This window comes from Uloborus diversus, chromosome 6 (genome assembly GCF_026930045.1).
Source record: "Uloborus diversus isolate 005 chromosome 6, Udiv.v.3.1, whole genome shotgun sequence".
In the NCBI taxonomy this organism is placed as follows: domain Eukaryota; kingdom Metazoa; phylum Arthropoda; class Arachnida; order Araneae; family Uloboridae; genus Uloborus; species Uloborus diversus.
In genome coordinates, this window is record NC_072736.1 from 121447578 (window position 1) to 121473478 (window position 25901).

At 32.3% G+C, this 25901-nt stretch overlaps 1 protein-coding gene across 1 annotated transcript in view; it reads left to right on the plus strand.

Annotated features, from left to right (window-relative positions):
- The first annotated feature begins 1068 nt into the window (after window positions 1-1068).
- Window positions 1069-25901, plus strand: part of LOC129223923 (hemicentin-2-like) — a 94362-nt gene continuing 69529 nt past the window's right edge. Inside the window, exon 1 of the mRNA XM_054858303.1 lies at window positions 1069-3383. The gene's annotated coding sequence lies outside the window, so the exon portion shown is untranslated. The remainder of the gene's footprint in view (window positions 3384-25901) is intronic.

Below are 25901 nucleotides of genomic sequence, written 5' to 3' on the forward strand. Positions count from 1 at the left end.
TCGCATCAAAGAGAGCCCAGGTGCCTCCATCTAGTGGAAACTGGGTGTCAAAATTACCCTTGCCATTGACATCCGCGCCTTAATGGTGGCACATGAAAGACTGGCTGGTTTATCGGGGGATTGCACTAGGTCTACTAAAGGCCTATTGAAGCCCCATTATAGAGAAAAACTTTAAAGAGAAATGCAGTTACAATTGCTAAGCTTGTTACCAAATCTTCGTAACTGGAAAACTTATGCATTCAATTTTTATTTCACAAATTTTACATTATTTGCATTGGATTTATTCAAGTGTACAGTTTACCACAAAGGTTAAGATTTACTACTTTGTTATTTGCTTGAAAATATACTTTCATACCATTAGTACAACTTTCAAACGTTACTTTGCGATTCTAAGTCAGGAAACCATTTTAGAATATTGTTTGATTTTTTTAAAGGGAATAAAATAGACTTAAAGAAAAAAACATCGCAAAAGAATGTGCCTGATGAACCATAATTCCACGTAAAAAAAGTCAAATAAGAACACAGCTTTGACGAAATATTTGCTGCAAAAAAATTGTACTGAAAATAATTTAAATATCTTAACAATGAAACGCAGAATACATAAATAATTTCATCAACAGATTTTTGCTGTTTCAAACAAACTAGTGGAATGAAGAAATCTGTTGTAAATGCGACTCACACACATAAAAAATTCCAAGCATTTAACATTCGATTTGCTTTGAGTTCTATTCAATCATGTCAGGTCTTCCTAAATTACATCCTAGATTTAGAGAAAAATAACAGGAGACTTTCTCGGAGAAAAAAAAAATAAACCCTCGAATTCTCCTGAAAGTGACGGCTTCAGAAATTTCATTTCCTCCTCCACAAACAGCTCAAATGCACTTCAAGCCGAAAATTATCAGTGAAGTCACAAAGAATCACGGAAACGAACGTAGACGCTACATTCAATTTCCCTCTGGTTTTGTTTGCGGCGAGCCTCCGCCAGATAGCGCTATTCTTCCAACCTCTCGTCCAATCACGCCGAAGAAAATAGATCGTTCTCGGCTCTCGCGGGATGAACTGGAGAAAGTCACGGTTCTACGAAGATATTTACTCGGCGTGGGTGCATTTGGAATCTTCACTCGTCCACGTGCGTCGGAAAATGTGCCACACTTGAAGATTCGGATTTAACTTTGGCGAAAATGTGCATATATAAGTGGAGATTGATGCAGTAGAGGAAAAAAATTAATTTTTAGAACTTTTTTCGTTTTGGATTATTTCTCTGATGTAAACTAAGCTAAATTGAAAGAAACGAGGAATATTTCTATCGAATCCGTAAATGCATTGACAATTATAATATCAACTCAATCAACTTTTACATAAAATAATACGGTCTTTAATTTCAAAATTTGAATATTTAGCTGACTGATTTTTAGTTTCGGAATGTGAAAAAAATCCAGAATTTTGAAAGTGATAAGGTTATATTAGATAGACATATTGTGTATTCAACTTTTAAAATGAAAATTTTTCTGTCAAAAGTGTTACTGTTTCTTCTATAAACTTTTCAATAGATAAAGTTTCTGTAAAGTAAACTAAGCGACGGTTCAACGGAATTAAAAGAAACGAAGATTGTTCAATCAAATACATCAGTTACATCATCAGCTCAATCAGCTTTTACGTCATATAAATATTATACTCATTGATTTCAAAATGAAAAAATTCAACAGACTGATTTTAAGCTTTGGAGTGTAAAAACGTTCTGGAATTGGAGGTGGTAAGGTTATATTTTATGGCAGACAAAGTGTTAAAAACATTAAAATGGTTATATCAAAACTTTTATCTTTAATATATAAACTGTTCAACAGATAAAATTTCTGTAAAGTAAACTAAGCGACGGCTCAACAGAATTGAAGGAAGCGAGGACTGTTCAATCAAATACATCATATGTTGTCAATATTATCAGCTCAACCAACTTTTGCATAAAATTTTAGTGTTTGATTTCAAAATGAAAAATTCAATATACTGATTTGAAGCTTCAGAATGTAAAAAAAAAAAAAAAAACCGGAGTTGAAAGTGATAACGTTATTTTTTCAAGATTAAAATCGGCAAAAAATTTTAAAATAGTTATATCAAAACTGTGTTACTGCAAAATATATAAACTTTTTAACAGATGAATTTCTGTAAAGTAAACAAGGCGACGGTTTAACAGAATTGAAAGAAACAAGAATTATCTATAAGATACATAATATATTGTCTATATTATCAGCTGAATGAATTACATAAAATATTATACTCTTTGATTTAAAAATGAGAAACAACAGACTAATGTTGAGCTTCGGAATGTAAACTTTCCGGAATTGAAAGTGACAGTGAGTGATTTGATGAAGAACAAAGTGTAAAAATGTTTACAATAGGAATAGTTATACCAATTGTAAAAATGTCCTAACAAATGTTATTCTTCAACATATGAACTACTCATATAACTGAATATATTTAGGAAGACAAATAAATACTTTTTAGGTTACTACACTTCGTTATCTTTTAGAATGATGACAAGATAAAATTTAAAAATATTGACATTCTCCCGAAAAAAACATAGTAGTGAAGTAATTTGTCTTGTCTGAAATATTTTCTTGCTTACAAATTATTGTTATTTCTTTTGAACTTAAAACTTAAAATTCTGATTATGAATTCAAAAGCTGAAAATTTATACGTTATGTGATAGATTTAGTAACATGCATAAGTATTAGCAATAGATGTTTATTTGGTAGAATTTTTAATAGATATAACTAATGAAATAAAAAATATCACATCAAGACTGATTAAGATATTCAAAAACACTACTTAAAATACTCGCAGATACACGAATGTATGGGTAATACTTTTGCAATTTTATGTTAAAAAATGATTTCGCGCATTATGTAACAATCAAAATACAGGCAATTGCACCAAAAGCTTAAAAATTTTTGAAAAATAAAGGAAGGAAGAAACCGTTATTAGAATTCTAACAAATGTTACGCAATCGGTTTCTGTGCTGTCCATGATAATACAGCAGTTTACTTTAAAAGTTGTTTAAATAACAGCACCACCATTGCTCTGCATACAAAAATGAATTTTAATTCTAAAATTACAGTAAAACAGAACTAACTCTTTGGAATAATCTTCGAAGAGAACAAATTGCAGCAAGAATTTCTATCTGCAAATTTCAACCTCTTACACGTATTTGGCCAATAAGAGGGCAGTTAAACTTTTGAACTAATTCACGCTAACAGTTTGGCTACTTTTATATTTGGTCTGCGAAACACATATGGACTAGTGGAAAAGTTAGATCTACTAAGTCTTTGTGATGAATGATTGAAGACGAGTACGAGCACTAACAAGAATGGATGAACAAAAAATATCAGGTAAATGTTTTGCTTTTTTAACAGTTAAAATACTTATAGTTGTATAGATCCAGAAACATTTATTCTGATTGTTTAGCATTTCGGGAGTTTGTGATGGCTAGCACTTGACAATTTCACAACTAAGCTATACGTGTTTTAAAACAATTATCTGTAGACACTAAGTTTTTTTCATTGCCCTTTAATTTCTCATTTGGCATATGTTGTGAGATATTGCTTAGATCGTGACTTGTAAAAATTACTAAGACTCTTCTAAAAAAAAATATTGGTGTGTAGTCAAAGTTCAATTTGTGACTTGTTTATCGAGATTTCTATTGTTCAAGAAGTAACAGGCGGTATCAAATAAAAATTGGTCCACTGGTAGAATCTATAGGGTGCAGACGTTGATTCAAGTTTGGTACCAATATCTTAAAGGGGGAAGAGGGGAAGGCAATTAAACCTTTTTTTTGTTACTCGTGACTGCTATAGCTCAAGAAGTAACGAACGGAATCAAGCTGAACATGGTTCACAGGTAAAACTTAGTGGGTACAAGAGCAAATTAAATTTTGGTGCCAATAGCTTTAAAGAGAATAGCGCAATCGAACGTTCTTTTTCTTTAATTGCGATTGCTTTATCTCAAGAATTAACATTACAATTTAGAAGAAATTTGGAATAAAAGTGAACCTACACCGCAACGGGCGCTGATTCAGTTTTGGCGATAACCGCTCCAAGGATCTGACTTCGGTTACCTGATGCACTCAATCAAATCAACAATGTGAAAAACGAATCACTTTAAAAGGTTATCACTTGTTATTGCCTCGTGCAAGTTTTTCACGTGATTTCGTTGTTGCAGATAATCGAAGAAAACTCAATAGTTTAAATTTATCAGCGGGAATCTTCTATTTGTTAACAAAAAAAAAAAAAATCATTTAAGCAAGGTGTTTTTTAAAAAATGATTTTCAATTTTCACATGATTCTACTTCTGTGAGTAGATGAATTTTGTTGAGAAGTCATAAGTAAATTATAGGAGAAAGTTTCGTGATGGCCACAACATTTGTCGAATTTTTGCAACTTTTATGGATCACTTTAATGTAGAAACGAGAAGTTCCACCAACTTCAAATTAGCCCACAAGAGTAGCAATCGCACAGTAACTTTAAAAGTATTGGATTATAAAATGAGGTTCCTACTGTGCTTCTAGTAATTTTTTCATGTAGAAATTAGAAAACTGATACAGCCTTGCCAGCATAGTGTGGCATTGGGCATACTACACTTTTTTTTAAGGCAGATATACTACAAAATTTGAAGTTGTTCAGAGTTAGCAGAAAAGGCTTAAAGTTACGTTAAAAGACTTCCTATTCAAAATAACTACATTTAAGTGCCCTTGCTTGGGGGACAGTACCCTAACTTGGGACATCGTGTAAAATTTTGTTTTGAAGGCTGGTGCACCTGTCGGTACTCCATTAGTAAGAAATAAATGTTGTTACAGAATAAATGAATAGTTATCTTTTAAGACTATGTCAGTTGAACTTAGGTGGACAATATATGCGGTTTTGAAGTATAAAAATAACTCTGGTGGCCTACGCTAACACAGCATTATTAGTTTGAATTTTTGTCATATATGTTCTCGGTTATGTGCTTGTACCTTATTTGTGCAAAATAAATTTCCACTGAGCTAATTTAATTTAACTTAATTATCCATAATTTTGGGAAATTGCAAATGCCTTCCAAACTTGAGACACTTCTAATTTCGGGTACTGAGTCATAAAAAGTATCTATGAAGAATACTGTGGAAATAAATTGTATAACGGCATTGAGAAAAAAAAACAACCTAGTTCATTTTTTTTAATGATGACAACTTTAATGACAATAAATGTGCCATACTGTTACAAGGGGAGACAATCAAATGTTTAAATGACAAGTGTACATTCTGAAATCTGTGAAAGCTTAAAAGACTATTACTCGTATCTAATATATTTTTTCTTTATTATATAGTTATGAAATTAACTTCTTTATAATGATAATTGGTTTCCCGAACTACTATCTACGGCTGCATTCGTAATAGAAAAATGAAAATGTTACGTGCCCCAAGTTAGAAAGGGGGGATCCCTAGCTTGAGACAATTTTTTTGCTTTATTTTTGAAGTGATATGTCTACATAATTATACCTTGTCCGGAATTGAAGTATTAAGACCCAGACTAAGAAGATAATACTTATTTCAAACGGAAAGCCTGTAATTTATAGGTTATTAGAGGTACACTATATCACCAAAAATATTGGGATTTATTCAAACATTTTTGCAGATTTTTTTGAGAAATAAAAATTAATTGTTCTGTAACTTTCGTTACATAAAAGGTATTCTCCCGCCGTCATTTTCCAGTGAAAGTTTAATTCATTATGCATTGAGGGAACCAGCAACTAATCGATGAAACCAAAAACGAATTTTGACCATTTTTACCGTAAGTAACTGTGAATAAGTTGTAAATGTCAGCAATTAAATTACTTACTGTGCACAGTAACTTTATTCATTTACGTGAAAGTATCATCTATATTTATTAAGATATAAGCATTTCTTTCAATAATATCAATTTTGTTCGCATGTTTTTCGCTCAAAACAGGCAGAGTTTTCCATTTTCTTTAAAAAAAAAATTAATTTTTTTCAAATCTGAACAAACTTGCAGAAAACTTGACAGAAAACAAAAGAAGTATAATACTAAAATTTGAAATTGAAAATTTTATGAAATATGAACTTTTAAAGCAATTAATCTTTTACTGCGAAAGCGCAAAAGATAGCAATTTATAACCTTCATAATTTAAAACGCAAGTAGACCCCCAAACTTCTTAAAAAAATTTCAGTTCAATATCTTAAAAATATAGAAAGGTATCAGCGACCTAATGAGCAAAATTTCAATAATTCTTGGATGGATGACGAATCGTAAGGGATCGCTCGCAAATTTGCAACACTTGCGTACAATCGACCAGTGCGTGATTCATAGTAAAACAGATTATATACGAACGATCCCTAACGATTCATCGCCTATCCAAGAAATACGAAGTTCCGCTCCTTAGAACTGATGTTTTCCCAAAAGTTTTAGATATTGAACTGGAACTTTATTATGAGTTGGGGGATCTACTTGAGTTTAAAATTAGGAAGGCTATCTTTCGGAGTGTAAAATTAATTGCTTTAAACGTTCATATTTCATCAAATTTTCAAATCTTAAACTTCAAATTTTAGTATTATACCTTTCTTGTATGCTGTCAAGTTTTCTGCAAGTTTGTTAAGAGTTGGTGGAAAACTCACCCATTTATCGAGCTAAAAACATGCAAAAGAGCTGATACTTTTAAAAGAAATGTCCCAATACTTTTGGTGATATAGTGTCCCATTGGTAGCACAACAGTGACACTTGACTGTATCACTGTTCTGCTACCTTAAAATAAAGAACTATATTCTGCGGTTCAAATGATTTTATAATAATACACCTGCTACAATAAACTGTATTGCGTAACATATCAACTATTTGTAAAATAATATGGCATTTCTAGTCATTAACTTCTGCGCAGTTATGCACCAAAAGTATTTTATCGACCGAAGAGTTTTTCCGACACACAGAAAAATGTCTTACTATTCATCGCAACATGAGTTTATAGAGTGATTTTTTCTTTATTTTTTAAATTTTGTAATCATAACTTTTCTTGCAGCGATTTTTTAAAAGAAAGCTTCTTTATCTTTATAGTTGCAACTTTCAAAAATTTAACTCACTCGATTTGATCAACATTAATTCGTTAATCATTAAAAGGAGAGGAAATTAATCCTCCTCATTAAAAAAAAAGAATGGGGTTTTTCAGAAATCTCACTTTAAAAATCGCAACTATTGGGAAAATTTGATTTTCAAATTGAATTTCCAACGTTGTATGAATCTTTGGTTTGCAATGAAACACGGCACGAAAGTTTCATTAAAAAACAAACAAACTAATATTTCAATCACTGTTTAGCATTGAAATAAATTGTAAAAAAATGAAAAAAGATCTGAGTCGGACGTTTTAGAATCTAGGAGTCGGTCATTTTCCCTCCAACTCCGCAGCCCTAATCAATAATTTCTCAAGTAGTTGAAGATGCAAGTTATGCTGTACATAGCTTTTCAACATTTAAAACTGATGTCAAACAACAAAATATGTATTTGCGATGCATTAAAAAAAACTGATTTAGATTTTGTAGCATAAAATTCAATTTCTTAAATTAATTGGGTTATTTTTCAATGAATTTCAACCATTAATGAAGACAAATTGAAAAACTAAATTCCGTTGGAATTTTTCTTTTTATCTGAATATGTGTAGAATAAAAGAAACGAAGTAAGAGTAGTCGTGCAAAAGCAAAGTATACTAGCCCTTCTGTACAAAAAAGTTTCAGTTGTTTTGAAAATTTAAAAACTTTTAAAAAAATTCAAAAATGTTATTAAAAAAAGTGAAATTGTTTTGTTTATCAAGCGTGAAATCGAAAGCAGCTATTTTTTTAGAGTAAAAAAAAAAAAAAAAAATCACCGTCTCATCATTTATTTTTCTTTTTTTTTGTTGCCAAAACTTTAAATAAATCAATAAATGAAGCATTTAAACTTTGGCAGCGGCGTGCCCAGGTAAAACACGAAGTGTCAAAAAAAAAAAAAAAAACTAAGCTAAGAAGGCAGAGTGTTATAATAAAAAAACTGAATTACACCAATATCTTTTGACCCTATAAAACGCTTCTGCAAGTTCCTAACTAGAAGGTGGAAAGGGAAAATGTTTTTTTTTTTTTTTCACGCCTATGTAAAGATAACCCATTTTTCAAAACTATTAAGGAGAAATATGGCACAAAACAATACCCAGGCAATAACGAGAAAGAGTCAAAAGCAGAAGTGAAAATTTTAAGAAGTAAAACAATTACTATTTGCATAAAATCTTGAACTTCATTACTGTTTTTTTGAAGTTATTCTTCTAATATGTACGTGTAATATCGAATTATTTAGTACATATTTTAAACTGACCAAATGTCAGATCATTGAACTTTATACCAAAGTCTGCAAAACAAATGAACCGATTATTTCAGAAGGGGTGTAAATCCTACAGATATCCATTGGACTTGCGCTATTTCTGAAATAATCGATTCAAACACACTACTACGGAGATAAAAAAAGAAGAAGAAAAATACATTTCGTTTTATTGGAATTTCAAATTATGTGAATTCGTAAAAGATAGTATTCATGAAATATTTTATTTTGAAATATTAGTTTAACAAAACTGAAATAAAATTAAAACACGCGCGCACACACACACACACACACACACACACACATATATATATATATATATATATATATATATATATATATATATATATATATATATATATATATATATATATATATATATATATATATATATATATATATATATATATATATATATCAGTGGTAAGGGAAAGGAGGGCACCTTTTTTTGAACTGGGAGTAACTTAAAGCACCGAAAATATTTTATTTGATCAAAATGTTGTATTTTAAGCATAGAATAGCAGTCTCACTGCAACAAAGTGTGTAAAGTTTTACCATTTTACATGTAGTACTGTCTGAGCAAGGTTTGAGTATTTTTCCTTACTGAATCAAACCTTGGGAAAATCAAGTTATAATTTTCTGTTGATAAATTTCTATTCCTTTATAAATCGAAATTAATTTTTATTTGTTCAAAAGTTTAGTTCAAATGCTTGCGAATTTGAGTAATTTGTTCTAATGCTTAACTTCATATGAAGGGTCACCTTTGAACTGAAAAGCCGGGGCATCATTGAAAAAAAATATAAATGTATCTGTCGTGTAGGTTCCCCAAGGTGAGGGGGGAATAAATTGGAAAGGCAACCGTGTCGTATAGTGGGAACATGGAACCCAAGCCGGAGTCTTGCAACCACGACAATCGCAAGGACTCCTTGACCAACGAAGCATACAACTCGTAAGTGTGAGAATTCTATGACTGGAACAATCAGACTTAAAATGACATCATCATACAGGTCAAGCACTTTTAAAGATAACTAAAGTTGGCACTTTTGATTAGATAATTACGGGAATAAAATGGAAGTGTCTCACCCATCATGTGACTTCGCTTTGCAGGCCCGCTGTAAACCAAACATGAAAAGTCCACACAAAGTTTAGAATGGTAAAGAAGGAAGTTTATTTTCACCAAGTTGAATAAAGACACCAAAAATTGGCACACCAGCCGTGCGATGCGCGGTCGGCGGCACAGGGACAAAATATCTTCAGCACAGAATAATATTACATTATCAATTCCAATTTAGGCCATCATAATATGCGATAGGGAACTAACATCCAGAAACATCAAGCACCCACATGCAGGCAGGTTGGGGACATAATGAACATCCCCGGCTCAAAATCGGGAAGTTTGGCCAGGCACAGCGGGAAACGGCACATCCGCTAAAAAAACAAACAAGCCCCGCGCACGTCAGCACGGCACGGAGGAAAAATTATGAGCTCTCGAAATATCCGAGCAAAATACGTGGCAAGCAAAAAGTCGGTTACACCGATAACAAAACGGGTGATCGAAATTCACAAATCAAAACTCTTAAACAAAGCATTACCATATACGGCAGCCTATGATCGCGGGGAAAAGACCCTGGCGCCACATACGAAATAACCGTCTGTTGTGACGTCATCACAATACTAAAATCACAGACCGGGATAGATCAAAAGTTCGCTCAGAGGAAATCTCCTGCGCGAAATCGAAACAAACGACAAAAAAAAAAGGTAATCCAATGTGGATTACACCACATTTCCCCCCTTCGACAAAGTTTTGAAAAAAAAAAAAAAAATTTGGTCAAACAGGAGAAGAAAAAAAAATGTCTGGTACAACTAGTACAAATAGGCACAGGCTCACAGCAGAAGCTGTAAAGTAGTCTTACACAACATGTGTTATCACAAAAAAAATATTTAAGAGGTTTCCAAAAAAAAAAATTTTGTGCATCGAAATTCTACTTACGCCACGTAATTTTCAACATGCTCAAAGAAGGCACAACACAGGGCAAACTATTATGTACAAAAGCTCTAAATTGCAAACAAAAAAAATTAAATTGGCACGTGCTGCTCAAAATTTTAACACTTCCAATTGAGCCTCAAAAACTTCCCAAAAGAGCATTAACAAAAAAAAACTTTCAGTTTTTTTTTTCTTAAAATTGCCAAAATTTTCAAAATCAACTATGTACAATGGCATCAAACATGGCCAACAATTCAAATTTTCAAATGCCAAAAAGAAAAAGAGAGCAAAGTGGCCAAAAATTTTCAATTTCAAAAAAAAAACTCTCTCTTTCAAAGGTTTCTCAAAAAGGCCAAAACATGCCAAAAGTATCCTGATCAGCAAAATATCCTTTCACTTTCATTCATCTCCATATATACAAGGATACTCAAAATTTCAAATTGGCATTTTACAACAAATTTATGATGCATTCAATTTTTAACATGTCATTTCACAATATCAAATTCAAAACATTTCATTTCCAAAACCCTTGCATCAAATTCAAAATTTTGGCATTGCATCAATTGAAACCTTTCTTCAAAATTTTTACACATCATACAATCAAATTACTCAGATGCAATTCTCTTTATACATAGTGTTTCAGCTAACACAGAACATGGGTGCATTAAAAATTTCAATCAAAAAAAAAAAAAAAAAAATTCACTTCTCAAAAACGCACAAAAACATTTCAATGGTACCAAAAAATATACAAAATGGCCAGATATCAATTTTTGCAATATTTACCATCACTAGTGAATCTCAAAATCAAATATGTGTACACACGGCAACTGCAGCATTCATTCAAACAAAAAAATTTACACAAGAATTAGCTCTGATCAGAGGAGATGTTAAATTTTCAGTCATCTCAAAAAAAAATTTGCATGCTTCAAATTCACTTCACAAAACATGGAATTCCACAAAGAAACAAAGAAAAATATTTACATGTTGACACAGAACGCCCTTCATTCAAATCATTCATTTCAAGTTGTCACACATCATACAATTGGTACTCCAAGAAGGTTACAATTTTGAATGAGGTACGAAGGAAGATTTTTTCTTCACTTCACAAATCAATTTTGTACAAAAAAAAGTTTTCCAAATCAGTGAAATTTTGAGGTCGAAATAAAAAGTCAGTACTTAGTAAAATTTAGATAGCCAAAAATGTACCTCTACCACAACAAACCAAAATGAGGAAAACGGGACAAAAGAAGTAGGTGATCACCAATTTCAACAGGGCTCAACCAAACCAAAGAGCACCATCAAATGAACCTTTCACATTCAGCAAATCATTACAATCAGTCAACCTGCAAAAAGGGCAAACAAAAGTGACAACAAAGGAATTCAAATTTACAAAATAAAGGTATTTCACATATAAATATCAAAAGCAGGTCTCACAATTTTTCATTCTAAATTCACTTTTCCATTATTTTGATGCTTTCTAAGACATGTGACCAATAATTCAAGAGCATACCAAAATATATTTCAAATTCAAATAAAAAAATTGCTCCCAAATTTTGCTTTCGAAAGGGCAATGCACAGAAAAAAATTTTGCAAAAATCTGCCATTATTTTCAACAACATGTCACATGGGTCATAAACAAAAAAAAAAAAAAAAACCAAAGCAGTATGCAAGTTGAGTGAGATCAAATGCCCTTCAAGTGAATTTTTAACTTCAATAGACAATCATCAAAAAAATTTGGCTATTCATTCACAAGCATATTTTATGTTATGCATCAACCCCTAAAAAAAATTCACTTTTCATCACTCAACATTTGCTTTTGCCAAAAGAGAAAAACTAGAATTGTGTGACAAGGACAATTCCAAATTTCAACCACAAGCCAAAGGGAAAGCATATGCACAACATCAATCATCATTTTAAAAAGAATTTCACCAACAAACATCAAAATTTTCAATCAAAATTCCGTCAAGAAAGAAAAATATATACAAGATACTTGACAGCATTTCATCTTGGAAGAGGTGACCAAGGTCCATGTTTCTTGCAGAAGACAAATTCTTCATGCGCTTTAATTTGCAAAAAGTTCCAGCAGCAATTGCACATAAACTGTAAAAAAAAAAATTTAAACACTTATCACCAAATTTCTGGAGGCACTACCACCTATTGATGAGATCACTTCATCATCAGGAAACACTTGCACAAATCAGAGGTCCCTTCATGGCACTCGGTAGATAGAGACAGGATCATTAGGCACTATTATTTCAGAGGCCCAATCACTATCACGGTCAGCAGAAGGAGCCACAGGGACATAGCGGCGGCAGCGCATATCCAGCCACTCAACGTCGCCGAAGCTGGTATGGGTATCTGGTCTGTTGCACCGGCACAGGATCATGCTGGGGAACAGGAGCTCCGACATCATTCTGGATGTCAGGCACAGGAACGGCATCAGGAACCGAAGACGGTCCGGCGGAAGCATCAGGGCTCTGGGGTCTCACAGCAGGAACCACATCAGCATTGACAGGTACCTGAAATGGGATAGGAGATTCCGGTCTCCCAACATCATTGTTCTTTTTCACCGATTGTTCGCCATACAAATGTGGTTGTCTTTTCTGGAACTTCACCAAACGGTTTACATGTATTTTCTTCAGTGGTGCCTGCTTGTTATTCAATTCCTGAATTAGACGCAATACAGGTGAGATCACTTTTTTAACAAAATATGGGCCGTCATATGAAGGTTTGTACTTGTTTTTTGACTTCAAGTACACAAGATGACCAGCTTGAATATTACGAGGTTTACAATTTTCATTATGACTTTGATTTTGTGCCAACTTTTTAGTTACAGAATTCCGGTAGATTTCACGATACACAAATTGAAGTTGCTCTAAGAGCTTGTGCAATTCAAAAGCCGAATCCAAAGATGGATTAATATTGAAATTGACAATGTCTGTGATCAAAGACAACTCCCGACCGAAGTGAACAAGATTAGGAGAGAATTCAGTAGTTGAATGTGTGGACGCGTTATAACAGGCTTTATGAACATCAACAGCATAATCAAAATCAAGACCAGAAGCTAGCAAAGCTTTAATTGAAGTTTTAATGGACAAGTTCACCCTTTCACTCAGAGTGTTAGCCTGGGCATTTGCCGACGTTGTATGCCTTAATTGTATATTAAAAAGCTGATTAAATTTAGCAAACAGTTCACAATTGAACTGACGACCAAGATCTGTCAAAACTAATTCAGGTCTGCCAAACAAAGTGACGTATTTAAAGAAAGATTTAGCAACTGACACAGCAGTTATATTATTCAAAATATACAACTCTAAGTGTCTCGAAAAGGCATCAATGACAGTTAAGATATATTTGTTATTGCCAAGAGGTCCAACAATGTCGAGTGTCACTAATTGATTACATTTAACAGGTGAAAAGGTTTCCTGAAAGGGTGCTTTGTTTATCCGATGAGGCTTTGCCTGAATGCACTTAGTACAACTAGCACAGTAATTTAAGCAGTCAACATACATTCTCTCCCAATAAACATTTTTAGTTAAAAATGCATAAGTCTTATTTATGCCAAGATGTGAATGATGAGCAATACTTAAAACTTTAGCTTTTAATGAATCAGGAATGACAATTTTTAAATTTTCCTGATCATCATTAGATGAATTACTTTTGCACATCATTAAAACCAAAGTTTCAGGATGGATACAAAATTTGTTATGTTTTTCAAGAGCAACTCTATTAAGAATATTATTATAAATAACAGATAATTTGGGATCTTTTAATTGCTCTTTTAAAATAGTCGACTGAGTTACTTGCAACAAAGGATCTTTCTCCTTTTCTCCAACATCAATTAAACTCAACACATTAACACAATGTTGTAAAAGTGTACCAGAATTCTGTACATTATCAACAAAATTAACATTTTGATCAGAACCATCAGTGTTTACACAATTCCCAGTATTATCCTCATACACTTCAACAATTTCCGGTAAAACTTCCCCTTTATCGAAAGTTGTGTCAACCACAGGGTTAATTCGATTATCACGTAACAAAGAATGATCTGATACTATATCAACTTGATGATTTGTAAGGTCTGTGCGAGAGAGCATATCAGCAAATAAATTTTTTTCACCAGCCAAATGTAAGAAGGAATAATTGTATTCAGATAAAGTCATTAGCCACCGAGTAGTTAAAGATGCAGGAGACGAGTTTTTACCGTAAAATTTCAGACTTTTGGCATCACATAATAAAAAGATGTGGCGATTAAATATGTATGACTTGAATGCTTCGAGAGTCTTCACAATTGCCATCAATTCTAGCTTTATAGCAGGATACCTTGTTTCAGCTGGAGAAAGCAATTTCGAGAAGAAAGAAATTGGGATAAACAAACCATCCCTCTTTTGCAAGAGAACACCACTTATTGCCAGTCCACTTGCATCTGTGTTCACATAGAATTTCTCATTCCAATTCGGTTGATTAATATATGGATTCTTGAAAAACACTTCTTGCAATTTTTGAAAACATTCATTTACTTCATCTGTCCATTTAAAAACTGCTTTAGGATGGGTCAACTGATTCAGTGGATGAATCAAATCAGAAAATTTGTATATGAGTGTTCTGTAATATGAGCAAATACCAATGAAACGCTTCAGCTGCTTCTTTGTTTTTGGCGGAAGAAAGGAAGTAATTTTCACAATATTTGACGAAATTGGCAAGACTTTATGTTGGGAAATCTGGAATCCCAGGTAATCTATTTTGTCCATGAAAAAATGACATTTCTTTGGTGACAGAGTCAAGTTAAAGTCTTTAAGGACTGAAAACAGTTTCTGAAGCTTAGCCTTCATCTCATCAAAGGTTCTGGAACCAACGATCAAATCGTCTTGATAACTAAAAATTCCATCCATGTTTGTTTGTTTACAAACAGTGTCAGAATAATGTTGTTGTATGCTCGCTCCACTGGCCACGCCAAAAGGAATTATGTGAAAAGCATAAGTACCCCAAGGGGTAGTGAAGGAAAATTTGTCTCGGTACTCTTCTGGTAAATCAATTTGATGATAGGCAGCATGTAAGTCCAAAGTTGAAAAATATTTGTATTCTGACAATGAGTTGATCAGGGAATGGATCTTCGGAAGCGGGTAAGATGAATGAACAATTATGGCATTTAAAAGTCTTAAGTCTAAGGCCAATCTGTACTTTTGTACACCTGATCCATCATCTTTTTTCTTCACCAGGAGACAGGGGCAACCATAGTTAGATAAATTCCTAGAAATTACGCCAGCCTCTTGTAATTGATTTAACTGATTTTTAGCTTCTTCTTGAAGACTCTGAGGTATGGGGAAAGGAAGCGCCTTAATTGGATAATCATGAGTGAATTGAAAATCAACTCTGATTCTGTCTGAATGACCGAGAGAGTTCAAAGAACTTGAAAAACACTGTGTATTTTCTTTCAACAAATTTTGCATGTCAGACCGTTGATTATCCTTTAAATGAGCCAAATTAAAATTTTCCAAGTTAAATTCCTTTTCCCTGAGTTGCACAACTTCATTAGACGCCTGAATAAAGTTCAGTGAATGCTCATTATTTTTATTCTCAATCTCCTGAATATGGTCAATTTGACTCAAGTGCCCCAAAGTCATGTTTTTATTGAGATGAACTTTTTGGGAAGAATGGTTCTCAACATATAGATAAAAAGAATTTTTTTTGCACAACTGCCCATTCGGGTCCTCATCAATAGCAATTATTGAGTCTTCAATTTTAACTGAATTTACCGAATCACAAATTGTAAACAAAAAATGTGATTTGTTGTCTAACTTCCCATGAGCAAAAACTTTAATGAAAGCAGTTTGTTTTGGTTCAACAAACTGTTTAGAAAAAACCTGAACTCTATTCATAGCTTCCAAACTGGGAGATGTGTAAGCACTACAATTATTACACAAGTTCACATTGTTGTCAAGTTCATGAGGGCTCCTCAACAAAGGAAATTTGTTACCGTCATAAAATAATACATTCTCTTTAGGGAGAATATACATGTTATGTTTAGTTAAGAAATCATAACCAAGAATTCCCACAAATGGAGAATTATCTCTGATATTCATAGTGTAGAAAGAATGACGAAATAAATTATTTTGAATTTTAAATGAGAATTCTACACATGAAATAAAATCTACACTGGAATTCACAGTGGATACAGTTATTCGTCTTCCTAAATTTTTGATTTTGACAATTTGTTTAATTTTTTGGACAACATCATCACTCAAAATGCTTAGACTAGCTCCAGAATCAATTAAAAAAGGAAAAAACAAATTCGAAATTTGAACTTTGACCAATGGTAACTTATTTGACAAGTCCTCATGATGTGAACTTTGTAATCTTACATTTACCAGAGCAGCAGGAATAAATTCCTGAGCTTCAACCGACAATGAGGAATTATTTTTCACAGGAGAAGTTTGAGTTGCAAGAGTTTTACCCAATTTAAGGACACCGGTAGACTTTCTAACAGGTTTCGAGCAACTATAACCACTAGAGCGAGTCACATCTGATAGAAAAGCACTATGATTAACAGGATTATTGCCCATCACACTTAAATTTTGATGAAAAGGCATTAAATTGTCAAAAACAGGTGGTTGTGACATCACAGCATTATTTGCAGGCAAAAGTGACAAATTAAAACCAGGAGGAGGTGGAATAACCTGATTTTGTACGTTGTAACCAGCATTATTACTATTATGGACATTTTGTGTATTTCTATTAGAGTTCATAAAATTTTGTCCATTAACAACATTATGGTTAGCAAAATTTGCTCTGTGTTCAATAACTGGTTGAACTAATGAAGAATTACCTCCACCTGAATATGAATTATTAACCATGGGAAAATTGTTAGGTATGAAATTACAATTGTAATTTGGTAACAATTCAACAGTGTTATGAATAGGTTGTGGGAACTGAAATCTGGGCTCTGGATTTTGTACCGACAGACTTCTATTTGGAACATGATGTTCAAAATTTTCCATTGGTGTCTGATTTCGCATTTGACACGAATTCTCTGATGTCAGTGGGACAGAATTTTGAATTGTGTCAACGCGAACAGTCTGCGAACACTGAACACTTTTAATTGGAGAAAATTGAGTTCCCACATCATTATATGTCACCTTATTTTTTAAGAATCTCTGAATAACTCAAAAAATTAACCTGAATATTCTTCTTATTTTCATGCAAAGGAAAACGTTCATTTCTTCTCCGATACAAATTATCAGTTCTAGCATTTACATTATTACATTGAGAAAAATTTCTCGACAAAGATTTATTTTGAAATCTCACATTGTTATTAAATTGTTTCAAAAATTGAAAACACTTTGATTGAACATGCCCCAATTTACCACAAAAATTACAAATGATTTTAGCACTTTCTCTATCATTACAAAATTTTTGTTTCCCATGAAACACACCATTTTGATCACAACGCTTTAAAGGAATTTCATCAACATCAGACAATTCATCCACAGAGGTAAACAACTTTTTTCTAGGTAAACAATCATCAGAGTTCATTTGTGAATTTGCATTGAGATTTTCAGCATTTTTTAACTGCTCTTCTAAAAACACAATTTTTTTGTTAAGAGCTACTACCTGTTCATCAGAAAAATGAGGTTGGTCATAAGACTGAACATCTCGTTCTAATTGTTGCAATTGTTCAATTTTGTTTACAGCTGAATCAAAAGACTTTATGTTCAACTCCAAAATTTTGGATCTAAAGTCTGAAGGGATAGTGGATAGCAATTTCTGCAACATTATCTCATTCTGGAATTCTGGATTTTTAATTTTGAAAACATTAGTGGTAATTAATTTTATTCTATGAGCCAAATTCAAAATTGACTCTGATTCTTCCATGCAAAGGGCATGAAAATCTTTCATAGAATAAATATTTGTGACAGGCTTGAAAAATGTTAACAAAGCATCAGTTATTTTTTCTACTGAATCAGCATAGCGTAAATCAGGTGTTTCCAAAATATATTTGAGTGCGGCTCCTGTCAATTTACTTTTTAAATATAGCACTCCCTTCTTATTTTGCCAAGAATTAACTTCAATTATATCTTTTACTTGCTCTACAAAATATTCAACCTGAGTGGAATCACCATTAAAATTGTTTACATGCAACATAAAAGGCGATTTGTTTACATTAGGAGACCTTGAAACATTTTGAGGGGTTTGTGTAACATTTGTGTTTACATTTGGATTCACATTATTTGTACTGTTAGAAATAGCAGCACGAGGTGCACTATTTCTGCGAATATGATTTCTGTTTTTCATGATTATCACTTCGAAAAAAAATATTTTTTTCTCACAATATTCACAAATCAAATATTTTTAGTCATGTCGACACGTCAACATATCAAAATGCATATTGAACATATCAAAAAATTTGCACCTCTAGACCCCCAAAACACATTTTGAGTCTGATTAACCCAGCAAAATTCTTCACACAAATTATTCATTTTGTTTAGAAAAAATTTTTGTCACACCCGAAGATGGGACTGGTCACGCACCAAAATGTCGTGTAGGTTCCCCAAGGTGAGGGGGGAATAAATTGGAAAGGCAACCGTGTCGTATAGTGGGAACATGGAACCCATGCCGGAGTCTTGCAACCACGACAATCGCAAGGACTCCTTGACCAACGAAGCATACAACTCGTAAGTGTGAGAATTCTATGACTGGAACAATCAGACTTAAAATGACATCATCATACAGGTCAAGCACTTTTAAAGATAACTAAAGTTGGCACTTTTGATTAGGTAATTACGGAAATAAAATGGAAGTGTCTCACCCATCATGTGACTTCGCTTTGCAGGCCCGCTGTAAACCAAACATGAAAAGTCCACACAAAGTTTAGAATGGTAAAGAAGGAAGTTTATTTTCACCAAGTTGAATAAAGACACCAAAAATTGGCACACCAGCCGTGCGATGCGCGGTCGGCGGCACAGGGACAAAATATCTTCAGCACAGAATAATATTACATTATCAATTCCAATTTAGGCCATCATAATATGCGATAGGGAACTAACATCCAGAAACATCAAGCACCCACATGCAGGCAGGTTGGGGACATAATGAACATCCCCGGCTCAAAATCGGGAAGTTTGGCCAGGCATAGCGGGAAACGGCACATCCGCTAAAAAAACAAACAAGCCCCGCGCACGTCAGCACGGCACGGAGGAAAAATTATGAACTCTCGAAATATCCGAGCAAATTACGTGGCAAGCAAAAAGTCGGTTACACCGATAACAAAACGGGTGATCGAAATTCACAAATCAAAACTCTTAAACAAAGCATTACCATATACGGCAGCCTATGATCGCGGGGAAAAGACCCTGGCGCCACATACGAAATAACCGTCTGTTGTGACGTCATCACAATACTAAAATCACAGACCGGGATAGATCAAAAGTTCGCTCAGAGGAAATCTCCTGCGCGAAATCGAAACAAACGACAAAAAAAAAAAGGTAATCCAATGTGGATTACACCACAGTATCTAAATATCATTTATTTATTTAGTACATAAAACCAAGTATTAAAATAAAGGCTGATCACTTGATATTAAAGTCTCAGTGATAAGGTTTTCGTAAAATCGGGATTGTTACTTTTCTCACAATAGACGACGATTTTGAACTGGCTTTTATGGCCACCAGACCATTGCGTAAAATTTCGTAACATAATAACAATTCAGTAAATGAAGCAATCCCATAAGCTTCAGCTTTAACTCCTCTTATTCCGAAATTCATACGATCGTATTTGAAAGCCGAATAACGAAAACACAATCTAGATGAACGTAAAAAAGGACGATGCATAATAGTGACATTGATCCCCGAAAATATTTTTATTTAAGCTGAACATAAAGTCCGTTTAAATAATTGAAAAATAACCTTAGCAATTTGACTGTTTTACAAGAATCAACTACTTTGATACATATAAATTTAATTAAATAATACAAAGTTTATAATTTTAATAAATGATGTAGTATAATTTTATTTTATTAATAGTTCCAAGTTCTTATAAATATGCATTTTTTGATAAACTATACTTCGCTATAATTTTTGTTTTATTGTTCAAATGCACCCTCCATAAGTCAGTCTATTGGCCAAGCACAAATATCGTTCAAGTTCGTTTACCAATCTTAGGGATTAAGAAAACTTGCTTAAAATCTATAATTATTGGTGAACCCAATAGAAAAATGCAATGTTCCCACGCCGAAACTTTCTCATTAAGTTTTAATTAGTAATTGAAATAGGAACTATGATCCACGGGGGTGGGGGCTGTTAGCACTTAAACAAAAAATGTTGTCTCTTGGTAGCGCTATTACACAAAATAATTGTAATCTAAAAATTAAAAAAAAAACGTTTTTCAACCGTAATTTTACTGTTGCAAAATTTATTAATACGTTTTAAATTACTTACTTTTACTTAGTATTTGAAAAAAAATCAAACTATATCAATCTGCAGTTCTACATGATCTTAATCTCAAGTTTATTACACTAGAGCTAGAGCACATACACATTGTTAAGTACAAAAAATTAGAAGACACTTTACTTCACAAAAAAGATATTAATAGATCACCGAATAGCAATAATTGATCTACAAAATCTAAAGAATATAAACAACTTCAACAGATGCCAATACATGTTTAAAAAGTATATCAAAGTTAAACATTAGCAGACGATAAATTAAAAATTAAAAAGGATATTTCACTTTCATATCACGATGTTTTATCTTTACCAATTCGCAACTCCAACGAACTATAGGGGGCACTGAAGTCACTGTCTAATGGCGGAATTGAAAACTAAAACAAACGCACATGGTAACGAAGAAAATGCTAAAAGTGTTGTGATTTTTGTTCGTACGCATGATTGTTTCGCTTTATTCTTTTTAAATTAATTTTCAAAGTCTTGTTGATATTCTGACCCACGTAGAAAGAAATGAGAATTCAAGAAGCATTACTAAACGTCAAACATTAATGCAAAGTACGTAGTTCGTAGTTCTAAGCAGCCATTTTCACGATGTTGAATTCGATATTTATCAATTCTTGATAAAACTAAATAATAATTGTGGCCTGACAAGAATAACAATTAATGCTAGAAAATTTAATATGACATTACAAATTATTACCAAAAGAAGATGATACTTCTTTGCTTTGCTTTGGCTAGCGCTTGTTTTCCATTTGTAGCTGAGTTATTTCTCTTGAATTCCCGAATCGGTTAATTTAAAAATTTTCTGTTTCGATTTTTCTAATTTCTGAGTTACGATTTAATTGTGTCATGTTATGCAAATCATCAACAAAATTCTCACGGATATATGGTGGTAGTTTTCTTTTCAGTTGATTGACAATTATTTTTTTTACTTATCGAATTCTGTAATCTTACTACCATTTTATTCCACTCATGATAAAAATTGAAAATGGTTTAACTAAAAACGCGAAATCTCGCCAAGGCTACTTTGCTCGCACAATGCCAAAATTATAACCCTAAACAAATTTGGCGATACCTTTCAGCTGAGAATAAAAGGAATAAAGTAAATTCTTTCTCGGTTATTCATTTTGTTCTACGATAATATATTCAAGAAAATATTTTGCATACTGTCCATTCCAACTAAATGCTGCTGTAAAATATGGTAAGTTTAATTAATTTAAGATTAAAAAAACTCCCATATTCTTACAAATTCATACAAAACAATAAAATTTTTTACCTTGTAGAACGTTATCCAAGTTTGTTAATCCAGAATTTTCGCTTTCACCTATTATTAAGGAAATAATGAAAACTAACATTATTTTGAGGAGCTCGAGAATACTACTAAGGGACGAATTAATTTCTGTAGCTGAAAGCAAACTAAGACACATCGATTGCGTTAATAAATACTCAGAACAAACGGCCTGTGTTTACGTCAACAGACACACATGGAACGCAACGTGGCAAAGTTTTAGTTGCATTCGCAGTTTTATAAATCACCGCAAGGTAGCGTATTCGAGCGCTGGAGTTCCGAATTTTAATGAATTTGATTTTTGATTACAGACGATATTTTGAGTTCATTTTTAGCCTACTTTCCCGTTAAAGTAAAATAAAATAAATAAAGACAAGAAAGGTAGTTTTATAGGTTAAGAGTTAATGTATCGTAAAAGTATTGCTTAGTACAAAAAAAGCCAAAAATAGATTAAAAAAATATTAAATAAATATCCAAAAAAATAACAATTCGAAAGTAAAGCTTTGAGATGGGAAAAATGTGCCTATCGGTTGACCTATTTGCTCCCCCCCCCCCCCCCCCAAAAAAATATTTTTGCATGAATAGTACGGTTCGAACAAATGTTTTTTTTTTTGAAAGATTTCTCCGACGACACCACATTTCGGTATTTCATTTTTTGATTTGTACTATATTTCGTTCAAGTTTGAACAGTTCAAAAAACTTAATATTAGGAATTTTGAGTAAATTTAAGGCAAATATAAATTGGAAACCAAAAGGTGGATTTGTTGGATAAAGCTCTTGATGAAAACAGTTTTACGAAGAGATGTAAAATTGTTCATGACTATGATTTTGCTTTAGTGACTGTAGCTGTGTAAACTCTCAGAAAGAAAATAAATCTGTACATAAAAACAGAATAGATGAGTTCAGTGATTCTGACGATGATACTTCAGAATAAAATGTTTGCTTCTTTAAAAAAAAAAAAAAAAAAAAAAAAAAAAAAAAAACTACTTTTTGATGTACATGCATAATGTTTTAAGCGTACATGTATAATATTTTAAATGTACATGAATAATATTTTAAATGTATATGAATAATATTTTTGACGCATTTAAAATTTGTCCGCCCCTTGCTTGTCATTTTCACTCATTTTCATGTATCTTTAATGGTCTGTAAAAAATTAATGAGACAGTATTTTTTTTTTGGGAACATTGTGTTTTTTTTAATCTGTAGACAGTCAGGACTCACAAAAATATTCCTTTTTGTTGTCCCCGAAATTGGCAAACGAAGCCTTGTTTCTAAGCATCTTTTATGTTTTCGTCCCACAGCTTATCAGGTTTAAATATGAATACTTCAGATTTTTAAAGCATGATCCATTATATTTAATATTTAATTGTAAAATATTTGGATTTGGACTTATATGATGGAGAAATATATTGCCCTTATCATGTAATATTAAAACAATAGCAATTTCGGTAATGGGGTCGTTTCCAAAATTTTAAAAGTACTTTTTTCTGAAAGAGCATGTTTGCTTAAAAACATAGGATCTGACAATTTTTTGATAAATTTGTTTACGTTTAATATTTTTAAAAAATTAATTAAATTGGAGCGCTTTTGTTTACGGTTTCTGCCGATGACATCACAAATGACGAAATGCCATTCAGTGTTGCCGTTCACAGTGCAAAATATTTAATTCTCATCTTTACTGACGTGTATTGGCAACGATAGGGTTGATAGCAAGCGTAGAGCGCAATTTTAATTCGCTTCTTGATTATTATAACCTTCAGACGCGGTAAAAAATGCTCTAAAGAGCATCATTTGTGACGTCATCAAGACCACGCCTTGTTTGCAAAATCGGACATTTAAAAAAATTAATTAAAAAATAACTGTTGGGAAAATAAATAAAAAAATCTGGGTCCGTGTTATTTTTCTTGCTTATTCTATCAATTTCATTGACTAAAAGTACTACTTTTGATTGAAGGAAACAACGCCATTTCGATCTGAATAAGAGGTATTTGTTGATTTTCGTAAAAAATGTTCATAGGTGCCCTGCGTATGTTTACTCTATTTTCTCAAAAAAAAAAAAAAAACTTAAATTTGACGTAAAAATTTGACATATAAGAATGTTTTAAATATTTGATTGATGGTAGAAGTTGGTAGTGAGTGATTGTTTAAACTATATGTGACAAAATAGATAAATACTTTTGAAATTCGAAGATATAAATGATTTCAGTGATATTCACATAAAACCATTTAAAATGTATTCCCAGATTAACTAAAATTTTTCTCTTCAGATTCGTTAGAAATATAATTTGGTGAATAACTTACCATGAAAAATGGATTAACAACATATCAGTGTTTGTTTCGCTGCAAATTTTGATAAGCGTTATAGTATCCGTATTTGTCGTATGAATATTACGTATTGGTTAAAGCAGCGTTTTTAAACACGTTTTCGGTTCACGAAAGGTAAAAATACGTTAAAAAAAGTCCCTGTCTGTTTTTTTTTTTGCTTAAATTATTTCTATTAAGTATTAAAACCTATATAAACTAATGTTGACAATCAATTAAGTGCAATATTTAAATGCAAAGATTATTAGCAAATTTACTTATTAGATATAAGTAAATAAATCTTGGAAAACACAGTGAACGTTATATTTAAAAAACAATGATTACAAAAGACAGTCCAGTAAAAGAAAAATGCAAGTCTGATCGCAGTCCAGCGTTGTCTACCTTTAAAAGTGAAGTCATGAATTATAAATCTCAAAACAATGGCATGATGGTAATGAAGTTTTCCGTTCATTGAAATTTGCTACAAATACTACTATATTAAGGTATAAGCCAGTCTTTGTTTATCATAGAAACGTACAAGTAACCCTACCCAAGTGTGAATCGCCGATTAGAATAAAACTTGGCACATCGATAAAACGCTAAAAAATATTGAGCCTTTTTTTTTATATCGGCAAGAAACATCTTTAACGGGATGATATTTACCCATAAATATTGGATAACTCTGAACTAGAGTAGGCAAAATATATTCTTTTATTTTACAATTTAATCGCAAAAATTTAAATAATGATTGACAATTTGAAAAAACTAAACAAACTAAAGTTGACGTGCAGCCGAAATTATGGTTTTTCTGAAAATACTAATTATAGGGATAAACCATTCCTCGCAATCTTACCCCGTCACGGTGAATGACCTTGAAAATTAAATCTATCAGTGAGAAAGTCGCATAGTATATCAAGCTCTATTTTTTAATTTTAGAAATGTTTTGAAACTTTCATTCTAGAGAGAAGTTTTAGTCATTTGAGGCAGTGAGAAGCAAAGCGATGTAAGTGGGCTATTTAAAGTTTCAAGTTGCCTATGAGCAATTCCATTACGGAAAAATCACCTTCTTGATCTCACCATTTCAGATTTCAATAAAATTTGGCATGAAAAACGCATTTGACAAGTTATCCTTCCAATTTTTAGATTTCTAATTTGAAAATTGTTCGAAATATATAATCCAATAAAAAAAAATTTAAATGTGCGAAAAAAAAAGGGGTTTTTACAAATGACTGTAACTTCTCTCCTAATTGTAGTAGAATGAAAATTCAAAAAATGTTGTAAAGTTACAAAATAGACTGTTCTATTTATATATAACATGACGACCTTGAGAAAGATTTACGTTTTAACATCATTCACCGTGATGGGGTAATATTGCGCAGTATGGTTTACCTCTATAAATACTATTTTCAGAAAAATCTTGAAACACTTCAACTTTAGACTGTTTCTTTTTTTTTTCAAATTTTCAATCATTATTTAAATTTTCGCGATTAAAATTTAAAATAA